Consider the following 15,021-nt stretch of genomic DNA (forward strand, 5'->3'; position numbering starts at 1 on the left):
CTGGAGGAGTCCATGAATCCTCCTTATCAGTCTAGTGTATGCTCCCACTCAGTGCTTTATCTTGGCAGTTTTAATACTCAGGACAATAACAAGATCAGCCTTTTAGGGGGATTTAGCTCACTCTGATGTAGATGTTCTTCGTGTTTCACTGTTGCAGTCATCACATTTAGGTTATCCTGCCAGGGTAGCCCTCGGCTGGCCCGAATACCAGAGGCTTAGTATTTCTGCGTCGGTTGCTGTCACTTCAGGACTGATGTCTGGTCGTCAGGAGTATAAAGTAAGGCAGCCGATGCCATTACATCAGTCTTTCTTGCCGAGGAGCCGAAGCAGAATTAGTTCGCACAAGTGCCGGTCGGCCGCTACCTGAATTTCATCTTCCGAATTGAAGCTGAAGTCTTCTAAAGCTAAGTACCCCATTGGGGATCCTTTTTTTCTTACTCTAGCTGATGTCAGAAAAAGTTAACAATTGTCTCACCTGTGGAAAGCAAATACCACACTGAGACTATCATTATTACTGCGTCACTTGCTTAAGTCCAGACCATGACGTCCCTCGCTGTCGCTTTTGTGCTTTGTTCAATGCCAGAACATACATCGTCGGGCCCTTATTGTAGCTACATATTTTCGGTCACAGTCCTCGAATTCCGATATGGCTTTGGTAAGCCATCCGACAGCAGATTTTCCAAAAAAATGTAAGGATAAAGACAGAGACAGACCACACAGGTCCAAACCTAACTATGACACTTCCGTTAAGCTAGTCGTCAGTTCTCCAGTCCTCAGTGAGGCGCTTTTGCAGCCCCTAATGCCGGCTTCTGTGGATTCTCAGGCCACTACCAAGACCCTTTCAGAGTCCAGTATGCCCAAAACTCTTCTTTGACTAAGGATCCTGCGGTTGTCTCTACCTTGGATGGGTCTGGAGCCGCTGAGCAGGCACCGGCTACTGAGGAAGTACTTTGCACTACTGATTCTAGACACAAACTGACGACTCCTTTCGCATCTACCGTTCTTTCGCAAACTACCGAAGTTCTAAGGCCCAGGGTATGAACCACGCCCAAGAAACCGATGACCCAATCTCTGATGCCTGCTTCCTTGCCTCAGTCTCAAATGCTTAAAATGGCAGAAGACCTTATAATGCTGATCAGGGGAAGCCAAGCTTACCCCTTCCAAAAGAAAATGAGATCTGTCCCCAGTAGTTTTATCTGAACAGGAGTCTGATTACTCTGATGCGTCTGAATATGAAGACATGCAACCCCTCTCTGCTTATGAGGATTCTGATGCAGAGGAATCCATTCCTTCAGTCTCTCCACCTGAGGACTTTTCCTTTGTGGAAAACCTTCATAAGGGAGCATTTCCTATGGGAATTTCAGGACTACTCTCAGTCTAAAAAGAGACTCTGAGAATTCTTAGATCTTCCACAGCACAGACCCCTGACCATTCCTCCTGTCCTGGATGTTGTGGATGATGTTTTCATGGAATCTAGTTTGACTCCTGACACCCTCCCTCCTGCTCCCAGAAAACCTGACAGGTATTAGAGTCCCTGACTCACACAAATTTCTTTTCAAAAATCCTACTGCTGACCCTGAGGTTATTTCTCAAGGGCCTAAAGGAATTAAACCAATTTCTGCTAAGAATCCCACCCCCTCAGATAGGGATTCCCGAGCACTAGACAGATGGTGTAAAAAAGTGTACACCTCTGCTTCTCTTGCCATCAGACCACTAAATTGTCAGTTCCATATGCTAAAATTTCAGCAACATACCATGGAACTCCTCAAAAAATATCATCCTTTCCTGCTTGTGCAGAAACTAGAGATCTGAAGTAGTTAACTTCATATGATCAGAAACCTGTGGGTATCTGATCCGATCCGGCAGCTTTCCAAGCTAGAGATCCGAGCTCCAAGCTCCTCCCCTTACCCATAATACCCTACCTCCCCCCAGTCCCCAGATCTCGTTTGCCACGTCTTCTTGAAGCACGAGTGACGAGCTCCTGGTGGTTTGTGAGTAAATTAGAGGGTTATTCTCTAGTTTTTTTCCTCAAAAATTGTGTGTGTGTGTGTGTGTGTGTGTGTGTGTGTGTGTGTGTGTGTGTGTGTGTGTGTGTGTGTGTGTTTCCTTCCGACCCTTAGTATACTTAGTAAATTTTTTTTTATATAGTAGTCGGTTAGTTGTAGTTCCCTTCCCCTTATCTGTGTATGAATATGTGTGTTAATATGGCTGAAGGCCCTAAGGCCATATTTTCTAAATGCTCTGAGTGTGGCCATAAGCTGTCCCCAGCCGATGACCACACTCAGTGCGTTATTTGCCTGGGGGTGGTCCATCTGTCATCAGGCTGCCAAATTCGTGCGGCTTTTAACCCCTGGGCTTTGAGGGGACAGGAGGACCAAGTTAATCCTTGTGGGCCTTTTGCCCGCGGATTCTGCTTCGTCCTCCTCTCCCTCAGTGGCACCAGCCGCGGCTGTTCCGCTGACTGTTCCTGCTCTCCTGGCCAGGACTCAAACTCCCACTGTGGCCCAGGGAGAGAGGGACTCCAGGAAGAGAGACAAAAGGGACAAGGAGCGTGACAGGGAGAGGCATAGGAGCCACAAGCGGCGGGCCGATTCTGCCCCCTCGGCCCTGCCGGCTAAGCAGCTCGGTTCTCCCTTAAAGGTCTCCGGGTCTTCCCCCTCTCGGCTTCGTTCTCCACATTTCTCTCCGGAGCTGGAGGAGAAGACCCGGTCACCTTCGAGGTCGTCAAGGCGGCCTTCCCGGCCAGCCTCGGCAGCTTCTTCTAGATCCACTAAGAGCCTTTTAGACGCGGACATGGACCGGATGATGCGTCGTTTTCTCCAGGCCCAAATGTAGATGGGAGTGCTCTTGCCTCCCCCCCTTCTGGGGGGGGAGCTCGGTCCCCTTCTTTGCCCCCATTGCTCTTTCTCCGATCCACTATCTGGTTTCGGAGCCGTCGGATCCGGGTAGCGTCGGAGCCGGGGTGTCGGCGCCGAGAGTAATTGCTACTTCGCCGGGTCCTTTTTCAGATCCGAGTTCTCAGGGCTGTGAGCCAAGCCTCGGATCCGGAGGGGTTGGTGTGTCTTCAGCTTCGATGTGGTCGGAGCGCACTTCTCTTTCGGGTCCGATCGCTTCGACTCCGGCGCCGATCCACACGTCAGATTCGCGGGTGCTGCTCTCGGATCCCAGGGAGAGCAGTTCATCCTCTGCCTTTGACGTCATGGAGAGGGTCCTTTCGAGGGATTCTATGCCCCAGGCTCATGCTACGGATCCACCCGCCATTCCCTCACAGACGGGCCTGTCCTCCATCATCCGGCCCCAGGGACAGCCTGCATCTACGTCCTAGATGGTTACCCTAGAGGAACAGGACCTGGTTGGTGAGCCCTCCTCGGACAGAGCCCCCCCCCCCGAGGAGGTCCCTCACAAACGAAAGTGTAAAAGGAGGCACTTGGACTCCCCCGAGTCCCTCACAGAAGACAGAAACTTGGAGGAAGGGGAAGGTTCCCCCAGGTCACCCCCCGAGGACGTCTCCTTTGGAGACATCATGGGGATGCTGCGCATTAGAGGGGGGTGGTCAGCCCAAAAGCCTTCCTCAGATGAGTTTGTGTTTCTGGAGGCGTTTGACACAGGCCCATCTACATCTTGGGTGTCCCCTCCGGCCGACCCCCTGGTAGACTTTATAACTACCAGGGCGTGGAAGGAGCCGGACACTGTAGAGCCTATACCCAGGAGACCAGATAAAATCCTTAGCCCCCCAGCAGACAGGACAGTGTGGAACAAAGGTGCCCCAGTAGATGCCATGGTGGTGGCGGCTGCCACCAAGAAGGAACTGGCACAGGAAAGTTCCTCAGTACATCCTCCAGACAAGGAGTCTCGGACGAAAGACCGCATTGGAAAGCGGATGTTCACTTCAGCCACCTTCTCTGTAAGGGCGCTGAACTACTTGGCACATGTAATTCGGCTTCAGCGGGACCTAATCAGAGTACGCTGGGTCACCTCCGGAGTCCATGTCGGCCGAGGACAAGCAAACCTTCTCGGCACGAATGACCGCTCTAAAGTCGATATCCAACACTTCTATGTGGCTTCTCTTCCATGCCATGGAGGGAATGGCTAGAGCTAGCAGAGCAGGCATCACCTTACGGCTTCATGCCTGGCTCAGTCTTCGCAATTTTGCGGAACCCTTCAAGGCATCCTTCGCGAACGCTCCCTTTGACAGTTCTATGCTGTTTGGCAAGACCGTCCGAGATACGCTACTCCAGAGCGAGAAAGACGGGAAGACGTTGTCTGCCGTATAAATCGCTTCTCTGCTCCTCAAAGGTCCTTTTCCAGGAACCAGAGAGGACAAAAGAAGATGTGGTTCCAGAAATCTCAACAATCCTGTTCCGCTCCGGACCCCTCGTCCTTCAGAGACAGGGGAGGACAGGGTGGACGCCGGCCCAGAGGCAGAAAGGGGCCGAAGAATTTCGGGTCGAGGGAACTCTTTTCTGATCGACCCACGCAGCAACCCCGAGGGGTTGCCCAACTGCTCCTCTCTGGAGGCAGTCGGGGGGAGTTTCTCGGAGCACCTAGCACATTGGGAGTCCATCACGACGGATCACTGGGTGCTCCGTATAATATCCAGAGGTTACTCTATTCCCTTCCTGTGTTCTCCCCTTCAGTTGGGGTGCCTTCCCGATGTCCCACCCAATCAGATGGAGGCGGCAGCCTTAGAGATAGAAGAGCTGCTAAGAAAAAGAGCCATCCAGCACGTCCCCCCCAGGCCAGTCTGGATCAGGCACTTACTCCAGGTTATTTTTGGTGCCAAAAAAGATGGGAGACCTAAGGCCAGTTCTCGACCTGTCTACACTGAACCTGTCCGTTGCCAAAGAACAATTCTGGATGGTCACCATTCAATCTATTCTCCCCCTTCTGCAGGAGAACGACTGGATGTGCTCCATAGACCTCAAGGATGCGTACTACCACATTCTAATGGTCAGGTGATCCAGAAGGTTTCTCCGCTTTCGGCAGGGAGCCGGCCATTCTCAGTTCAGGGTCCTCCCCTTTGGTCTCACCACAGCCCCCAGGGTGTTCACCAAGGTCATGGCAGTTGTAGCGCCCCACCTGAGGCTTCAGGGAATACAGGTCTTTCCTTACCTGGACGAATGGCTCCTCGCTGCTCCCACCAGGCATCTACTATGCTCGGCCAGGGATTATTTCCTGCGTTTGGCCCACCAATTGGGGATCACTATAAACTACAAAAAATCATCCCTTCAGCCTTCTCAGGTCTTGGATTTCATAGGGGCCAGAATACACGCTTCAGTCCAAGGCTTTTCTGGCGTCTGACAGACTCCGCAACCTAACTTCACGTCTTGGCTCTTCTCCAGTCTTCAGCCCCACCAGCGGAGTTAGTCCTGAGGGCTCTAGGGTCGATGGCAGTGGCTATCAACCTTTCACCCCTAGCCCGCTTGAATATGAGGGTTCTTCAATGGACCTTACAGGTCCAGTGGTCCATCCTTCAACATCCATTGTACTCCCCTATTCCCCTCAGCAGGGTTTCCAGGGAATCTCTGCTTTGGTGGCTCCATTCCCGAGAGCTTCGGGAAGGGCGCCCTTTTTTGATGCCTCTACCCCAAGCCACAGTGACCACGGATGCTTCTCGCCTAGGGTGGGGGGGGGGGGCATTGCATGGGCAGAACCGTCCAAGGCACGTGGACTCCAACAGAGACCATTCTGCATATCAATGCTCTGGAGATGAGGGCGGTGCTTCTAGCGTTGCAGGCTCTCCATGCCCTTCTTCCTCTAGGGACTATTGCAATTCAAACAGACATGTCAGTGGTCTGGTACATCAACAAACAGGGAGGAACCAGGTCTTACCCTCTCTGCTGAGAGGCCATGAGAGTTTGGGAGTGGGCAATATCCACCAACCGCTTTCTGCTAGCAACGCACATCCCGGGTCGGTCCAACATTTTAACGGACAAACTGAGTCGAACTATCCTCTCACCTTACGAGTGGTCTCTGAACCCCTTAGTAGCGAAACGGATCTTCCTCAAATGAGGTCAACCTTGCTGTGATCTGTTCGCGTCGCCTTCGAACGCAAAGTGCAGCGAGTTTTTCGCTCTAATCCCCCCAGCAGGGGAGAGCCCCAGAGATGCTTTGGTTCATGCTTGGCCATCCGGTCTTCTTTATGCCTATCCTCCTCTCCTGTTAATGACAAAATTCTTGCAGAAAGCTCGCCGGTTGGGGAGCAGAGTTATCCTCATAGCCCCATTCTGACCTCATCAAACCTGGTTCCCATTCCTGCGGTCTCCTCTAGTAGCTCCTCCTTGGATCTTAGATCCCATTCCGGATCTGATCTCTCATCCTTCGGGATTGAAAACCCCGAAGCTGGACGACCTCAAGCTTTCGGCTTGGTTGGTCCAGTTCCATTAGTGGTTAGGACTCCCGGTATCTCATCCGCAGTTAAATCCATCATGGCGGCCGCACATAAGCCTTCTACCAGGAAAGTCTACAATAGTAAATGGAAACGTTTTTCTGTCTGGGCAGGGCATAGGAATTTGGATCCCTTTACAGCTCCCATTCCAGCAGTTCTTGAGTTTTTATCCCACATTTTTCATCAGGGGGCCAGTTCTTCAACTGTGAAGGTTCAGATGGCTGCTATTTCCCACTTCCACATCGGAGACAATCTTGGTCCCTTAGCTTCTTTTTTGAAGGGTACCTTTCTTTTAAGACCTCCTGTAAAGAATGCGGTTCCTCCGTGGGGGTCTAACCTTAGTCCTCCAGGCTCTTACTGGTCCCCCCTTTGAGCCTGCAGCTTATGTTGACTTAAAGTATTTGTCTTGGAAAACTGCCTTCTTGATTGCTATTACCTCAGCTAGAAGGGTATCGGAGCTTCAGGCCCTTTGTTCTAAACCTCCGTATCTTGTCTTCCATAAAGACAGAGTTTCCATCAGAACTAATCCCTCTTTTTTTACCTAAAGTGGATTCCGAGGCTAACATCAACCAATCCATTAATCTGCCTGTCTTCTTCCCTAACTACCAAAACAAAGGGGAGTACAGACTCCATTCATTAGATGTGCATAGAGAGTTGCTCTTTTATTTGCATAGAACGGCTGCCTCAAGAAAATCAGAGCAGCTCTTTGTTTCCTTTGCTAAGCCATCTTTGGGTAAACCAGTGATGTAGGTAACTCTAGCTAGGTGGATTTCTCACTGCATTTTGCTCACGTACAAAATCTCTGGTTGACCAGAGCCCGTGGGGGTTCGTGCACATTCTACCCGCTTTGTGGCTACCTCTGCTGCCTTTTGGTCAAGGGTGCCCTTGGATGACATTTGTTCTGAGGCCACTTGGGCTTCCTCTCATACTTTTATTACACATTATAAGTTGGATTTGATATCTAGGGGAGGGCATCATTTGGCTCTGCAGTGCTCCGGAATATCCTTCCATGAGGACCTCCCAAGTTTTTGGTAGCTGGGGACTCTGTCCCACAGGTTGCTGATCAAATGAAGTTAACTACTTCAGATAAAGAAGTTATGTACTCACCATAACGTTCCATCTGAGTAGGTAACTTCATTTGTCAGCAACTGACCTCCCCCTAACCTGTAGTTCGTCACCTGAATGATCGTTGTTTCACTCGTAGTTGATATCAGGTTAGGATGTTCAGGTGGTTTGTTTCTTTGGTATTTTGTGCTAATAGGGCAAACTCGATCGGAAGACTGGAGGGAGGTAGCAGGGTATTATGGGTAAGGGGGAGGAGCTTGGAGCTCGGATCTCTAGTTTGGAAAGCTGCCGGCTCGGATTCGGATCGGATCCGATAACCACAGGCTGCGGACAAATGAAGTTACCTACTCAGATGGAACATTATGGTGAGTACATAACTTCTTTTTACAAAAGTTAATGCATTCTGCAAGTCAAGTAAGCACCTTACACTGTGAATGTTCTTCGTGTTTCACTGTTGCAGTCAGTACTGTTGCAGTCATTACATTTGGGTAATCCTGCTTGGCAGGTTGCCCTCAGCCGGCCTGAATTCCAAAGTCTTGGGTCCTGCGTCGGCTGCTGTCGCCCCTTCCCTGACGTCAGGCTGTCAGGGGTATAAAAGAGGCAGCTGACGCCATTTTCTTCAGTCTTTCTTGCCGCAGTGCCCGAAGCAGAAGCAGTACACAAGTGCGGGTCGGCCGTCTCCTGAGATTTTCGTATTTGAGTTTCAGATCTGAAGTCTTCAATAAAGCTAAGTACCCCATTGGGGAAACTTTCTTCTTGCTCCAGACCGATGTCAGAAAAAGTTAATAACTGTATTTCTTGTGGGAAGCAAATACCTCATAAGGATTTTCATTCCTACTGTATTCATTGCCTAGGCCCTGATCACAACATTTCTGGTTGTCGGTTTTGTGCTAGATTTAACCAACGCGCTATTAAGTGTCAGTATGATTTTGCTTTAAACTTTTTTGGATGCTGATTTAATTACCCTGAAATGTCGGATAGCCATCTGACTACCAGAGTTTACAAAAAATGCAAATAAAAAGATAGAGAAAAACAACCAAGGCCCAAAACCGATGAAGCTTCTCCTAAGCCAGTCGCTGGTTCTCAGTGAGGCGCTTTTGCAGCCCCTGACGCTCGCTACTTTAGAGTCGCAGGCCACTACAGACTCCCACGTGAAGTCGGCCATGCCGCTGGATACTCAAGGTATTGGAGCATCGGACGCTAATCCCTCAGATGGGTCCAGAGCCGCTGAGCAGGTACCAGCTTCTGAGGGTGTATTCAGACCTAAACATCTTTACATTAAAACGACTTCAGCTTCAAAGGCAAAGACTAAAGCACCTTCTAAAGCAAGGAAACAAGCTCAAGAGCCATGTGGACAGTCCTCTATGCCCAAAAAACAGATGCTCAAAATGGCCGAAGACTTGATTATCTTGATCAGGGGTTCCCATCCCCCTCCTGATAAGAGGCCTAGGCAAGACACTGACTATGAATCTTCAAATCAGGTTTCTATTTCTTCTGATTCCTCTTCTGAACATGAATATTCTTTTTCCCCCCTATGAGGATTCTGATGCTGAAGAATCTATACCATCAGCATCTCCTCCTGAGGACTATTCCTTTGGGGAAACCTTGCACACCATGAGGGAGCATTTCCACTGGGAGAGCCAAAATTTTTCAGAATCTAAAAAGAGGCTCAGGGAGTTTCTATTACTACATCAGCACAGGCCTCTAGCCTTTGTAGATGTGTTTTCGGAGACTAGTCTGACCCCTGACTCCTTACCCCCTAGCTCCTGTTAAGCCTGACAGATATTATAGGGTTCCTGACTCACACAAATTTCTTTTTAAAAACCCTGCTGCTGACCCAGAAACTATATCACAGGGTCCAGAGGGGGTTAAGGCTTCCACTGCAAAAAAACCAACCCCCTCTGACAGAGATTCAAGGGCACTGGATAGATGGGGAAAAAAGGTTTACATCTCTGCAACTTTGGCTATAAGGGCCTTAAACTGTCAATTTCATATGCTTAAGTATCAGCAACATGTCATGGGATTGCTTAAACAGAAAATGTTGTTAAATTCTGAACGTGCAGAAAACAAGGAAATGCAGGATTTATTGTATGCAGCAGAACAAGTTGGAAAGCATACTTTGCAATGTGGTTTTGATTCGTTGGAAGCCTCCCGCAGGGCCGCAGTAAAGGAACAAAATCTGCCTGATCATGTAAAAGTTAAATTACTAGATGCACCTTTGCAGCATGAAACTTTGTTTGGTGTTAAGGCAGAAGAGGTGTTAAAGAAAATGGAGGACAAAGCTAAATCTATGCAAACTGTCAAAGATTTTTTACAGGTACAGCCACCTAGGTGTTTAGTAGACACTGGCCTACAAAAAATTGGTCCTTTTCTGTGTCAGACAGACCTCAAAGGGGCAGAGCCAGACGCCCTAGGGGCAGATCCCAGGCGAAAGGTCCTTATAGGCCCAAGCAATGGGGTGCTTCTACCTCCAAAGCTGGAGAAGATAGACCACAAACATACAGAAAACAGTCCCAATGACTTCCCCCTGCCGGCACCAAGCACTTATCTTCTGGCAGCAGCCTTAGGGGGAAAATTAGCACTTTTTGCTCAAAATTGGCACATCATAACCCAGGACAAGTGGGTTCTAAACATAGTGTCACAAGGCTACAAGTTCCACTTCCATACTGTACCAAAGGCAAACGGCTGGCCAGATCTGCCAGAAAATCAATGGGCAGAGGCACAAAAACAAGTGTCATCCCTCATGGACATGGGGGCCATTCAACAAGTACCAGAGCAAGAGCAGGGACAAGGATTTTACTCAAGACTGTTCTTGGTACCCAGAAAGGACAAGGCCTGGAGGCCGATACTGGCCCTATCTATTTTGAACTCTTTCCTGGATATTCCAAAATTCAAAATGTTAACTTTGCAGCAGCTTCTGCCCATGCTGGGCAAGAATGCTTGGCTTGTGACTTTAGACCTAAAAGAGGCATACCTGCATGTTCCAGTCAGACAATCATGCAGAAGATACCCAAGATTCAAGGCTGGTTCAATGCATTACCAATTCTCTGCACTGCCCTTTGGCTTGTCTACTGTGCCCAGGGTCTTTACAAAGTGCCTGGCACCAGTAATTGCATTCTGCAGACAGAGAGGAATACAAATATATCCTTACTTGGACGACTGTCTCATTCATGCAGAGAACAGGGACATTCTTCTTCAACATCTGGCGTTTGTGAACAGACTTCTAAAATGCTTAGGGTACACAGTCAACAAAAAGAAATCAAAACTAGTACCCTCACAAGAGATAATATTCCTGGGTGCAAGCTTGAATACAACTGCCCAGATGGCTTATCTCACGCCAGACAAACAAAGACAACTGACTACCTATTTCAAAATGTTGGCAACAAAGGCCCAGTTATCTGCAAGAAAAATTCTGCAGGCTTTGGGCTTCATGACATCCTGCATCCTACTAATTCCATATGCAAGACTGCATATGAGGAAACTTCAGTGGTACCTAAAAAGTGTTTGGACTCAACATTCATCATTGCCACAGCCTGGAAACAGTCATTACTCTCATTCCCTGCCTGCACCGGGAGTTTCGATGGTGGGCAAAGGCTTGACACTAGAACAAGGGACAGCCATTCACATTACCTCCAGCCAGGCGGACACTAACAACTGATGCATCAGACTATGCTTGGGGAGCCCACATGGCAGGAAGATGCATTCAGGGCACATGGTTCTCAAACCAAATGCATCTACATATCAATCAAAAAGAGATGTTAGCTGTTCAAAATGCCCTGACAGCCTTCAAGGACCTACTTCATCCAGGACAACTACTGATAGAGACAACACCACGGTCATGTGGTACATAAGCAGGGGGGCACACATTCTTACCCCCTTTGCAGCCTAGCCATGACCTTGTGGGACACAGCTTTGACTTGTACATCTGCAGGCACAATTCCTGCCAGGAAAGGAAAATACACTGGCAGACGAACTAAGCAGAAACCTCATGGATCCCCACGAGTGGAAGCAGGCTCCACAAGTCTTCAGCATGATAACAAGGAAATGGGGATGTCCAGACATAGATCTATTTGCCTCCCCTCTCAATTACCAACTAAAAATATTCTGCACAAGCATTTATCACAGACGAGCATGGAAAGTGGATGCCCTATCTTTCAGCTGGAAAAACCTATCAGTATATGCCTTTCTGCCACTGCCTCTCCTCCCCAAGGTGCTCCTAAAGGTCAGACAGGAAAAGCCAAAGATGATACTGATCGCCCCAGACTTGCCACGCCAGTACTGGTATCCTATACTTAAGAAACTTATCTCTATACCCTGCTTGGACCTTACCTCAAATACCTAGACTACTGTTCCAGCAAGACAATCAGATCATGCACAGCCAACTCAGGACATTAAACTTGACAGCATGGCGAATAATGTAGTCACACAAAAAACACCTCTCAGTAAAGCTGTGATGGATGTCATTCTGGAAGCCAGAAGGCCTAGTACTAGAAAGTGTTATGCTGGAAAATGGAAGAGATTCTGTGCCTGGAACCAGGCACAAGGAACTGATACAGCGGTACCAAATATTCCTCAGATTTTGCAATACTTAACTGAGATGCTGGAACAAAGGCCTATCTTTTTCATCAATAAAAATTCATGCCTCTGTCATTTTGGCTCATTACAATACAGAGCCACCACTTTTTTCTCACCCTTTATTAAGGCAGTACCTCAGAGGAGCCAAAAATTTAAGGCCCCCAAGGAGACTACCAATACCTGCATGGGACCTCAACTGTGTCTTGGAAAAGCTCACCCTGCCTCCTTTTGAGCCAGCTGCTACTGCTGATATGAAGTTTTTATCTTGGAAAACACCTCTGCTGTTAGCAATTACTTCTGCAAGACGAGTTTCAGAGCTACAGGCACTCATGGCTGTGGAACCTTTTGTCATTTTTCATGCAGACAAATCCAACATTTATGCCTAAAGTAGTGTCCAGTGTGGCTCTTAACCAAGCCATCCATCTGCCAAACTTTTACCCAAATCCACAGAACAAGGGGGAGAGAATTCTGCATCCTTTGGACGTACACAGACAGCTTAGATTCTACTTGGACAGAACCAAAGCTTTTAGGAAGACAGAGCAATTACTAGTGGCATATGCTGCAGGATCACAAGGAAAGCCTATCTCAACGCAGACTATATATCTAAGTGGTTAGGCCACTGCATTTGTTTCTGCTACTTACACCATGGCAAACCAGTGCCTAAGGGCATTAGGCCTCATTCCAGCAGAGCTGCAGCCACCTCAGCAGCCTTTCTCAGGGAAGTTCCAACCACAGACATTTTAGAGGCAGCTACTTGGAGTTCAGTGCACAGCTTTACAAACCATCATCATCTGCCACTCTACTCTAAATCCAGGGCAGGCTTTGCCACTGCAGTTCTACAGGGCCTCATAGCCGCTCCTATGGCTGTCTAGTTCCAGCCTCCCAACCATAGCTTTGGGACTCTACCCAAATGTAATGACTGCAACAGTGAAACACGAAGAACATAGTACAGTTGTGTACACTTACCATAAATGTTGATGTTCGAGTGTATTCACTGTTGCATTCACTGTTGCAGTCCAGGTTACCCACCCACCTTCCCCCTTTTTTCTTTTGGATCTTACTTTTCCTTCTCTGATTTATACTACCTATGTGGTGTATTTGCTTACAGATGAAGGTGAAATTTATATTGGTGTATTTCTGAATATATATATAAAATTTGGCTACCCTTTTTTGGGGGCACCTGACATCTGGGGCAAAAAAACTGAAGAAAATGGCATCAGCTGCCTCTTTTATACCCCTGACAGCCTGACGTCAGGGAAGGGACGACAGCAGCCGACGCATGACCCAAGACTTTGGAATTCAGGCTGACTGAGGGCAACTTGCCAGCAGGATTACCCAAATGTAATGACTGCAACAGTGAATACACTCTAACATCTACATTTATGGTAAGCGTACACAACTGTACTTTTTTATGCCCTAAAAGCTTCTTGCAGGGCAGCAGTCACTGGTTCTGTCCTTAGAAGGCATGCTTGGCTTAAGGAACAGCCCTTGCCAGACCATGTCAACTCTAATTTATTGGATGCACCCTTGCACTAAGACAACTTATTTGGCACCAAGGCAGAGGAAGTCTTAAAAAAGATGGAAGAAAAAGCTAAATCTATGCAGACAGTTAAGGATTTGCTACAGGTCCAGCCACCAGGTTCAGTAGGCATTGTCCCTCCAAGCACTGGTCCTTTCCTGCCCCCTCCAGGTCAGTTAAGCCCAGACCCCGGGGAAGCACACTCCCCAGACAAAAGCCACAGGGAATGCAGAGACCAAAACAATGAAGTTCCTCCACTTCAAAACCAGGGAGTGCAAAGCCACCCCATCATGGTAAGAACTCATAATGACTCTCCACCTCCACCCCCTCCTTCTGTCCACCTGCACTTGCCGCTAGAAGGAAAACTCTCCTTCCATGCAAGCACCTGAGCCACCATTACCAGCGACCGCTGGGTCCTCAACATAGTGTCCCAGGGATGCAGATTTTCTTTCCACACTCTCCTAACCCCAAAAGGGTTCCCAAATCTTCCTCCAAACCAGTGGGCAGAGGCGAAAAAGCAAGTCCTTTCCCTGTTCTCTATGAGGGCAATAGAGCACGTTCCTGCAAAACAGATAGGCCAAGGTTTCTACTCAAGACTTTTCCTGGTACCCAGAAAAGAGGACACCTGGTGCCCCATCCTCAGTCTATCTGTTCTAAATGGTTTACCTTCATAACAGTGAAACACTGGTGCGATTGCTCATATGAGCGAATCGTAACCACGAAACTTAAAGCAGCGACAGTTGTAAATGTTTGAAAATCAGCAAATCGAAAAGTCGATTAACTGATTTTCGAACATTAATGTCGAAAAAAAATAAAGTGTAATGCAGGGGGGCAAGCCCCCCCCTGCACCCCCCATGTGGGGGGCTGTGCCCACCACAACCCCCTACTTTATTATTCTAACTCCGAGATCACACTACAGTGGGGAAAGAAACCATTTCCCGATCCCCACTATAGTGCAATCTGCCCCAGAATGTCGAAGTGCAATGAGCGAATCTCAGTGTATTCGCTCATTGCACCTTCAAACCTTTTTCCGTTCGACGTTTGCAAACTACCTTTCGGAAAATTGCTGTTCCTCCTTCTGCAGTGCGCACATGTAAAGGTAAACCATTCTCAACACATTCCTGGTGATACCAAAATTCAAAATGCTCACCCTCCAGCAACTACTACCTATGCACTCCAAGAATGCTTGGCTAGCCACCCTAGACCTAAAAGAGGCCTACCTCCACATCCCAATCCGGGAATCATGCAGGAAATATCTATGTTTCAGGGCAGGATCGCTGCACTTTCAGTTGTCTGCGCTTCCCTTTGGCTTATCTACTGCTCCCAGAGTTTTCACAAAATATCTGGCTCCTGCCATTGCCATTTGCAGACAGAGAAATATTCAAATTTACCGATACTTAGACTGCCTAATCCAGGCAGACAGTCAGGAAAAGCTGCTCAAGCACCTGGCCTTTGTAAAGTCCCTACTGACCTA

The 15,021-nt window shown here is 48.4% G+C and overlaps 1 protein-coding gene across 1 annotated transcript in view; it reads left to right on the forward strand.

The window, feature by feature from the left end:
* Positions 1-15,021, forward strand: part of POLR3B (RNA polymerase III subunit B) — a gene marked incomplete in the record, with an annotated part of 1,742,661 nt that overhangs the window by 539,802 nt on the left and 1,187,838 nt on the right.

Source organism: Protopterus annectens, chromosome 11.part0, assembly GCF_019279795.1.
Source record: "Protopterus annectens isolate FY-2018-M chromosome 11.part0, PAN1.0, whole genome shotgun sequence".
Lineage (NCBI taxonomy): Eukaryota > Metazoa > Chordata > Ceratodontiformes > Protopteridae > Protopterus > Protopterus annectens.